The sequence below is a fragment of the Gavialis gangeticus genome, unplaced genomic scaffold, assembly GCF_001723915.1.
Source record: "Gavialis gangeticus isolate Ggan-Ray unplaced genomic scaffold, GavGan_comp1, whole genome shotgun sequence".
Taxonomy (NCBI): domain Eukaryota; kingdom Metazoa; phylum Chordata; order Crocodylia; family Gavialidae; genus Gavialis; species Gavialis gangeticus.
In genome coordinates, this window is record NW_017728997.1 from 11,005,263 (window position 1) to 11,015,769 (window position 10,507).

At 43.6% G+C, this 10,507-nt stretch overlaps 1 protein-coding gene across 8 annotated transcripts in view; it reads left to right on the top strand.

Annotated features, from left to right (window-relative positions):
- FOXP1 (forkhead box P1) overlaps positions 1-10,507 on the top strand; it is a 540,709-nt gene that overhangs the window by 317,143 nt on the left and 213,059 nt on the right. Inside the window, exons 1-2 of one of the 8 annotated variants that reach the window (XM_019504754.1) lie at positions 1,281-1,350; positions 1,470-1,593. The exons of 6 other annotated variants lie outside the window; for them this stretch is intronic. The gene's annotated coding sequence lies outside the window, so the exon portion shown is untranslated. Of the gene's footprint in view, positions 1-1,280; positions 1,351-1,469; positions 1,594-10,507 lie in introns of those variants that run through there. One more of the 8 variants, XM_019504753.1, reaches the window with a different exon arrangement.

Consider the following 10,507-nt stretch of genomic DNA (forward strand, 5'->3'; position numbering starts at 1 on the left):
GAGAGGTGGTTGCGGGGTCTGAAGTTTCCACTGCGAGGAGAAAGGGCGTTGGGGCAGGAAGCCCTGTTGGGGTTAATGAAAAGGAAGGAGATTTTTAAGCGATCTGAAAATGGTAATTGGCGGCCAGAGCAAAGAAATTGAGGATGGTGGAAGGAGGAGGGAGGGAGGAGGAGTAAAACCTGCTGTGCTGCTTCCATATCATGTGTTGATATATATAGATAGCTATAGAGTGTGTGTGTGTGTGTGTGTGGAAATGCACATGCACATGTCCCTCTTGGCAGGGATTAAGTTGTGCAGTGAGGGATCAGAATGGTTTCTGCCTCCCTTGTAAGGACTGCCTTAAAACCCCCCCCCACAATTTTACACCCTTCGCATGCATATAGGCAGGCTGTTTAAATGCAGCCTTGTTGATTGAAGAGCAATGGACTTCTGCTCCCACGTGCAGGTTTAAATGTTTGTTTCTTCAATTTGGGTCCAGAAATTTAACCATTTGACTTAATGCCCATCATCCATATATATATTTTTAAAAACATCCTTGATGCAAACTGCATCCCGAGTCCCTTCTTCAGACTCGCTTCCCTAAAGTGATTTGTCATTTCTGCACCTTCATTTTTTGTTGTCGTTTTTAACAGACACGTGAAAGCAGCTTTTCCCCCCCCCTCGCAGTTTCTTGTGGCTGTAGAGCCTGAAGACTTTTCTCTCTGTTTCGATTTTGTTTTTGTTTTTTTCCAACCCTAACTCTGGGAAAGAGTTAACAGGATTTCACTTGATCTGCTGGTTTATATGATGAGTAATGCTAAGTTGGTAACAGCAAATTGTTGTTTATAAGCAAACATGGCACTGTGTAAACACGCCGGCCTGGTCCCCAACTGGTTTAATTTCATGGTGGTCAGCAGCTGATATATGTAACGTTCAACCTTTCTGCTTCTCTAAATGTCAGAAGAATGACTATTTGTTTGTCTTGAGTTCTTCCCAGCTGTTTACTCGGCAATGCATTTGCCTCAACCTTGGTTCCCTAAGAGTGGCCCCTTTCTCCTCCCCGCTCTGTTTACATTAGTCCTGCCCCGAGTGTCACCTACGAAATCTGTTGATTATTCCACCTGGTTAATGTTAAATTGCTCTTGCAAGATGATGTGTTTGTTCATAAACACAAATGCTGGGCCCCTTGTTTACTGTACCCATGGCAGCAATCAGTTATTAAACAAATATTGCTTTGTTTGCGGGTGTGAGCAGCAGTTTATCCTGCAAGGTCTTGGAGTGGGGTGGGGGGGAAAAAAACTTGAAATGCCACGATTTTGATAAAGGAGAAAAGGGGAACTTGTCCCTGGAATGTGGTTGAAACGGACTTAGGTTTGCTTTTCTTATCTTTCACTTGGATGAAGGGGCTAGAAAGATTAGCAAGCTGTTTGGTTTTTCCAAGAGATTTCCTTAGTGTAATGATATCTATCCAGTTGTTTGCTTTTTTTCAGAAGGGAGAGAGCACTCCTGCAAGACGACTAGCACAGTAATAGAGCATCTGATGGCTAGAAAATTCTGTATGGAGCAAACAAGGACTTAGAAGGTCTAGGACAAAGGGATAGGGCTATGAACAAGGTAATCGCCAAAAGAGTGCGGTTTCTGAATGTCGTTCAAGGGATGGTCAGGGTGGGATTTATTTGCTTGATTATTATTTTTTTGCTTACCTGTTCAAGTTGGATCTGATTTTAATTGATGCGTGTGCTCTCTGTCAACGTGGAAAAGGAAAACATGCGACTTAGAGGAGATCGGTAGAAAACCTTGCACGTTAAAAAACATTCGAACGGAGAGAACAATCCGACATTCAAAATGTGCCCGTCACTCTTTCTCAAATAGCATGATAGAACTGGTTTTTTGGGTTGTTTTTTTTTTTCCCCCCTTTCTGCTTCTAATGGGAAAACAGCATTTCCATCTGCTAATTCTGTATGCTGGTTATTTGCTCTTTCCTTTCTGAGAGTCCTAATTAGTTAAAGCCATGCTGGTAGTTTGTGCTTTGCATTATTTTGCAAAGAAGCAAGGAAAAGCTAACTTAAGACCATTTTTGTTTCTCAGAATGATTGTTTGTTATTGATCCTCAGTGTGGTGGGAGCTTTTAATGCCAGGCAGGACCTGTTAGCATCAGCTGTAAATTGTTAAGAGCTTTGCATACAACTTGGATGACCTTGAGAACCTAACCTCAACTCCTTTATCCAAAGTAGCATCGGTGACTTGATACGTGAGGCACCTGTTTCAAAAAAAAAAATCTATTTAACATATATTTATAGAGCGCTTGTGAAGGATAAAATTAAATAATTGTCCTTTTCATCTCTTGGAAAAGCAAGCAACAAAATGGGCACCAAATTGCGATCTATTGTATTCACTAACTCGCACCAACGATCCAAACATATTGTTCATTTTGGCCACTTGAGTGGTTCTGGGGCTTGAGGTGAAGCGAAAGGTACTTGAAGTGTGTAACCGAACAGGCCAGCCATTAATTGACCAGCAGCACTATGAAGAATCAACCCCCCACTCTATTCAACTAGGCAAAAATGTTGAAATGAGGGAGGTGTATTGCGTGGTGCTCTTACAAAGCAGCGCAGAACTGCTGCAAGAAGCCCTGCCAAGTGATAGAGTAGTTGCAAAGCTCCTTTAGGGTGGGGGAGAAGGAGAGATAATTACTTTATAATGAACACCTGGTCTCACTCAGATTTGGGATCACTCATCGCACCACTGTGGCAAAATAAACCAGCCATCCTATGCATTTACTAAACAAAACCCACTTTCAGATCTTCCCTTGATCTTTGTGAATGCGTCAGAGTCTGGGCTGCCAGTATGGGAACGGTGGCATATGAGTAAATCTCAGCCCTCGAGTTCATTGCTTACTGGAGCAGTTTCCCTTGCCATTCATTAACATGCAGTCACTGTGAATAGGGTATACTGGTGTGTACTGGAGTGAGGGAGACGGGTAGGTAACTTGTATGTTTGTGCACGTGTGTGTATGTGTGTGTGAATTTGAGACACAAGGGGATGGACGAAGGTAAATCTGTTAAGACAGCTATTCTCCAAGATATCCCTCCTTGTGGAGGAACGTTTCTGTAAAGCAGTCAATGTCTGGATCAAAGTCTTTGCTATAATGTTCAGCGTGTCCCAGTTGGAAGTGTCGTACTGTTTGTCCCCGCGAGTCCGCCACTATCCAGTGTGCCGTTCATTACAGAAGAAATGAAATGCCGCCATGCCTGCATGCTGGCGGTGATGACCGTGACCTTTTCTGTCTAAAAATAGTAGACGTTTCCAAAATACGAGCAAATGAACTCCGCTCCAGGGAACGTACCAGCTCGAATCAAACGCGAGGTAGCGTACAGTAACAAGATGGTAGAGGAGGTGGGGACCAATATTGAGAGAGACTCAGTTAGTGCCTGGCTTCTCCTTGGGGTGTGTTGGATTGGGTTGGAGAGTGGGATGCATATTTTCCAGCTGGTTTGAAGCAATTCAGGCCTGTAGTTTGAGATCACCATGGCAAGCAGCTGGAGTATGTGCGCTAATTATTGTCAAATAATAAGTGCATGTTAAAAGAGTGATTTGTTTGTCCTAGAGCAGGGGGCTCAACCCCCCCAGCCCACGGACCAGATCCAGCCATCGGAGCCATCCAGCTCCGCACCGGTCAGGAAATTTGGCAGCAGGGGAGAAGTGGCAATTACTATGGCCATCCCTCCCCTGCTGCCAAATTCCCACACCCTGCGGGCCGTACTCCCCAGCGTGGCCCACGTCAGACTAGACCCAGCCATCCCAATTCAGACTCCTCTTTCCCTACGCTTCAGCTTCTCCAGCAGACTGGCCGCCCTTCCCTGTACTGCTTTTAAATAGCTTCAGGTCTCCGTGCCCCTGAGGATCTGTGCAGCTGTTTGAAAGTGGTAACTCAGGTCATTCATTTGGGAGACAAAAAAATTAGGAAAGGAGAGAAAGAAAGGAAAAAAAAAAAAGGGGGGGGGGGATTGGGATTTTGTATATCACTAAGGAAATAAAAGGCCTTGGGCCAGCCTAGTGGATAAGCAGGAGCAGGTAAAGCTGCTAATCGAGAGTCTTGAGGGTGAAAATGGACATAAAACCCAGTGTAGGTTCAAGTTAGTTAAAGTTAAGCTTCTTACAGGAGTGATAGGTTTGATCCACAGGGAGGAGTGGAGGCAACCGTGCTCACAGCAGCGTCCTTATTCACTTGGCCAAGGTGATGCGCTCACGTACTTTTAGAAGGTGCCGATGGTTGCTTTGACAGGCTGAATTTAATTATACCTTGGCGTGTCCTGTCCCTCCCTCCTGCCGCCCTTCATTTCTTTTTTTTTTTTACCTCTTCTCCCCATTCCTGTACATCGTGAAGCAGTGCTTCCCGTTCAGCCCAAAGGGCAGGGAGGTGAGCAGCCCCCTTGTGAAACAGATGCCAATGCCACTCTGCGGATCAGCTAGCAGGGATGCTCTTAGAGCAGCGTGATTTGTTTCCCTTCCCCCGGGAGACTCCGCACATCACCTCTACGATACGCTCAACCTCTGCCGACCCAAGGCTTGGGACGAGTCCAATTCAGACCCTCCAACTCCCTGCTGACAGCATGAGAAGCTGCCTCTGTGTCAGGAGGCCGGCTGGAGACGGTGCTGTGGATAATGCCATTTCTTTTGGACCCTTTCTTCCAAAGGACTAAATGAAATTTCAGATTTTAGATCTGTCTAGACATATACAGTGCACGATAAAGTTGATAATACATTAATCATTTTTAACAACAGGTAATATGCATAATTTATGGTGTTACAGTGCTATCTTTTTTGATATTTATGATGGATAATGCTCAGTTTTTGCCCTCATATTACTGCTTTAAATTATACCACAAGAAAATTAATGAGAAAGTAGATTTATGGGTTTCATTTGTTTGTCAATTCGGAAATTAATTGGGTGTTAATTTTAGCCGTCCCTCATCAGACCAGGTCTTTAGTATGTGTGCATTACTTTGCATTCATTGAAGCCTACCTCCCATTTACTGTGGGTCACTAGCTTTGCATACATTAAAATAGCCCTCAGGCTCATTCTCTTGATTACTTTTTGAACTGCCATGCATTAGAAAATTTACGCCTTTCTGTTATAATTATGAAAATTCGGTATAGGAGGATGGTGCTTGCATAAGAGCAAGTACACAGTCTTTCTCTGCAGTGCAGGCTCGTATACAAAACCCTCGTACGTTTTTGTTTTAATCCTCGAAAATAGTAATCTTGTTAATTTTTATTGTATGGTTTTCAGCCTTTGACGTTTTCAAGCAACCTAAATTCTTTGAACTCAGTCTTTGGCTAAGGAAATATCAAAGGATTTCCTTGTGTAGTGTATTTTCTCTCTCTCTTGCTTGCTCGCTCTCTCTCTTCTTTCCTCTTTTTACACTTTCCCTTTATGTTCTTCCACCTCCTCTACCCTTCTCCATACCAAGAAGCCACCTTTTCATACATAACACAGCATAACCCCTAGGTGTGGTGGAATCTCATAATATTTTCATCAGCTCTGTTGGTTCTGGAGGGTCATTTAGGATCTTTATTTTAGCCCAGCCCGAACTTCTCATCCTGCTTCAAAAATCAGAAACCAGCCATATGCTGTCCGCAAAGATGAGCGGTCTTCAAAAGGGGTAAGCACGAAGACTCATCCAAAACTTGCTGACGTGTATTTGTGCCCTTGAATTTGCAAGAGGGAGGTGGAAGCTCTGTAACTTCAGATTTAATTGTGCGATGTTTAGTATTTCCTGGCCTCCTGTGATCCAGAAATATTATGAGGTTGGCTTTTTTGTCGCTCAGGCCCATCTGAAAGAAGGAAGCACTAGCTTGTTGATGTTGGTTTGATTTTTTTTTCAAGACAGAACCTTTCTGTGCTTCCTTCTTCTTCATTTTCTCCCCGGTTTGATTTCTTGCGAAGGTCTGGGGTGGTTCTTGTATTGTGGCACCTGTTTTCCTATCAGGACCCTACACTTTCAGTGCCCCTTTGAAATAATTTTAAAAAGTATGCGGTGCTGGATGACTGACAGCTCCTAAAAGCTTTAAAAGCAGGGCAGGTATGCAGCTGTCTGGAATCAAGTCTGTGTCAGGGTTTGTAAGCTGAGCCACAGTCCTGGTCGTTTTAATGATCTGCTTTGGTCAAATCAGACTGCTTATTGGAGCAGCTTTTTCGAATGGTCTTTTTAATCACACACGTGCTCCTAGAGTGCGTCGTTGGCCTGGTTTGAACGCTTCTCTTCTCTATTTCCACTAACGAATCCATATTCCTTTCCTAAACTTGTGCGTGGGTTCCTTCCATGTCACTAGCCAGCTTTCCAGGGAAACATTATGAGCTGGCCTTCAGTGGAAAGGTTTTGAAGTACGTCCTGAGCTGAAGACCCACACTTCGATTCCTTGGAGAAGTCCCTCGTGAAGAGAAGTGGAGCCTTCTTGATTCTGGCTCTCCGGCGTGAATCCATCCCCGGTCATGGCGGTGCTGGAAAAATCCCTACCTGCTAGCTCATAGCTTCTTCCTCCAAGTCAGTCTTAGGGCACTAGAGAAGGAACGGTGTTCCTCTCCTGCCGTGTCCCCTCCCTGTCCCGGTGATTAAAAAAAGGAGACTTCTCTTTCTAGCACTGTTCACCACTTTTCTCAAATGCTTTCCTATCCAAGGAGCAAATTGCCACCCCCAGAGCATTAGAGAAGAAGTGGGTCTTCACATGCATTTCAAAAAGGTTTATCGGTTTCCAGCATGATTAAAGACAAGGGAGTGCATCTGGAGCTTTCCCTTCATAAAACTGCAAACGAATATATTCCGTATTGGCAGCGAAGGGTTTAAAGTCCTGGATGTCTTTATGGACATGCCTGTGAGAGTGAGAATCTGGGACTGGAGCCTGCCCCTGCAAAGCTTACCTCACACAGATTTCACTGTTAACTCTTCTCTCCGTGGACAGACAACTATATGTTAGAAATCCATGTTTAGTTGAATTTATACATCCTTTGACGACTGGGCCAAGTTCTTTAAGGGCATTTATTCTGCTTCATATAAATAATTGATCAGCCAAGTTAATTTACTTCTGCCTGACTTGGTCACCCTTAATTAACTGCCCTGGAATAAAGATGGAACTTTTTGTTAGCTTCAAATCTTTCCCAAGTGTGAAAAAAGAAAGGCTGTTTAATGGCACATTGTTTTGCACTAACGCTGTTGGGGTGGACAGAAATGGCGAAGATGCGGTCACACGGGTCCCGAATTTCGGGATTTGCAGCGCCCTCGAAACAAAAATGATAGCTAAAATAATTATAAAAAAGACGAGGACTTGTAAGCAGCTTTTGTGCTACCGAGTTAGGATGCAGAATGGGGGGATGTAGTTAGCAGTGTTAGTCAGAAGTCAAGTAGAAGGCAAAGTAGATTTGTACTTTATGGACTAACTAAAGTTGATTATATATCTCACACAAACTTTAGAGAGCTGAAGCTTCATCAGAAATAGAGGGTCTACATTAATGGTGGAAACATGTACAGGAAAAATCTCCAAGGCACAAAGGGCAGTCCGACAATAGGGCCGGATTTGACTTTTTCCATCAAAACCCAGAGAATCACGCCTGGGAGCATCTGGCAATCTACCTGTATTTCATAACTTGATAGTGAATATTACAGGGCAGGGTTCGGACAATCCTTTTAAATAAAAGGACCCAGATTGGAGTCCCCTGAATGTTGAGATGAGAAATCCCAAATTAACCACAGCTGGCTACTCACGGGCATTCAACTTTGTCACTATTGACATCCATCCTCCATCATTTTAGCTTGTGAGTAGTAAAGATACTACTTTTCCCTTGTTTCTCCCCAGGGCGTTGGAGGAGTGTTCAGCTGTTTTTCTTCTGTTGTACTTTAGCAGTTCTGCTGATTTTGGTTTTGGAAAATCTGGCGTGTTAACCAAACAGTGCAGCGAGCTCTCTGGCTTTGGTTTGGGTTTGAATTCAAAAGGCAAAGACATCTTGCGGAGACGCGACCAGAATCCTGAGAAAATGACCCCTTGTCGTGAGATTTTGACCCAATCTGGTATAAAACTGTGAGAATTGTTTTTTGTCTGATTTCTCTCATTTCTGGCTGAAATTCTAAAAGAACAATTCGTGAGGTTTTACTGATGTTGATACTGGAACAAAGTTTTGATTCCTCTAGGGACCTAAACTCACAAACATCCTGTACCCAGGATCTTTCTCCCTGATCTCAGAAACTTGATGTTACTATGGAAGATGTTAAAATAGAGGGAGTAAGTGATACCTATTATAGGGGCAGCCTCTCTGATGCTTTAAAGGCAAGTTCTCCTTCGCAGCGTAAGTGTGAGGATCGCATTGCCTTGCTGTACTCATCAGACAATGTTCTTCTGCCATTAAACATATTAATTTAGAACGTAAGATCTTGCATATCGTGGAACTTTATGCACAATACTGCATTGAATATAATTTATCCTTATGCATAAAAATGAGCACTGACAAGATATAAATCACTGTCTTCACAGAGCACTGGTATACCTGACTAAGTTTCTTCCTTAAGCTTCTTCATTAACGTTTGATTAATTAGGGTTGCATTCAGATAGAAATCTACTTTTTGCCATGTTTGTCGTGAAGCCTCTTGCTCGGCTCCCGTGGAGGTTAAACCTGGTTCCCGAGGTAATCCCTTTTTGGTTTTCTTCCCTCAAAATTTGAAACAGAGGTTTCAGAAACAGCCTTCTTGGAAGAGGAAGTCGTCTTCCATCTGCAAGCATATATAAATGATCATCTTATCCATCCCATTTGAGAGAACCTTCCTTAATAGCCTACAATAAGAGGTCTTGCTCCTTCCACACCCATGTGCAAAAAAGTCTTCCTCATCCCATCCTGAGTGAAATGACCCTTTGTTCATTTGGGCACGCTCAGACAGACCAGCAATGTACGCTGCGGGACAGGCCTAGATTCTGAACGATTGAATTTACTGGGATTCTTCCTATTGAGTCTCATGTCACTGTATCTAAGGATCAAATGGCTCTGTCGTCTTTGCTGCTGTAACCCTAATCTTGAGAGGAGTTTGGCAAGGCATGCACTGTTGTCTGGCAGTGGTTATGATTAGAACTGGCTCATGTGGATGGACAATTTGGGACAAAAATATTGCAGAAAACTCAAGACCGTTTAGCACTCAAATGAGTCCAAAGTCCACTCAAGTCCATGCATTAATTGCCCCCATTGGAAAAGTTGCCATCTTTTGAGCAGTCATTTCTTTTTCAGGAGTGTGTTGCAACTGCAGCAGTGATTTTCTTGACAAATGTATTTGTTTGGGTCAGCGGTTTGTGATTGGGATGGATCTGCTCTTAATTTAGGCAAACTTTTTTTCCCCCCTAATGCCAGCCCTTGATAACTGGGGCAATGCTTTCTTTTAACAAAAGACTTGACATCACAAGTGTTAAAGGTGTGTGTTGGTTTTTTTTGTTTTTTTTTTTTTAATGTACCTGCTCCAAGATGACCTGACCCATATAACTCAAAAGAGCTGAGTTTAACTAGCTAACCAATTTCTGTACATACAGCACACCCTAGAATATAATATGCATCTTTTTGAAAAGCAGAATGTAGTAAAAAAGACTTTTACAGAGTTACGGGTTCATAGAGCAGGGACTGAGCCTGATCTTCAGCCATAATCTTCTTGCCCTCCCTTTCCTGCTTAATGAAAGCTGAAACCCTAGCTGCTCCTGAAGACCGATCTCCATGGGTGGAGCTATGATTTTAAAAAGAGCTAAAGAGTCTTCAGGCCTCTGAAATAGGAGGTCAGAGGCCAGGAGCATCCACCAGAATTGCCCTAAGAAAACTTTATCTTGGTAAGGAAAACTTCAAAACCATTAAAAAAGAGAGGTGATCATTTTCACCTCTGAAATGAAGAACAATGAGCAATTAAGTCAATCCACACTGTCAGTTATCTGAATATTAATGCCACAGCTATTGCATTGTGGAGCAGAAATTAGAGCAGGGTGCTTCTATCCTGGTCAGAAAATCAGCTTCTCTACTTAATTTGTGCATCCAAATTTTGGAGGGCTGCTTTTTGGTGGGGAGAAGTTGTGTATTGTACGTGAGAAATACGGTAGTCAGTTCCAGCCAGTTTCTCACAGTTTTTCATAGTTGGTCGGGTCGGAAGGGACCTGAGCATATCATCAAATCTGACCCCCTGCTATGGCAGGAAAGAGTACTATGGTCAAATGACCCCAGCAAAGTGTTCATCCAGCCTTGTCTTAAAGACCCCCAGGGTAGGAGCCAGCACCACTTCTCTTGGAAGTTGGTTCCAGACCCTAGCCGCCCTGACCGTGAAGTAGCGACTCCTGATGTCTAGTCTGAATCTCCCCTCTGCCAGCTTGTGACCGTTATTTCTAGTCACTCCTGGTAGTGCTCAGGGGAACAGGGACTCCCCCAGTGCCTGCTGGTCCCCTCTGACTAGTTTGTAACAGGCCACTAGATCCCCCCTTCAGCCTTCTCTTGTGAAGGCTGAACAGGTTCAGGTCC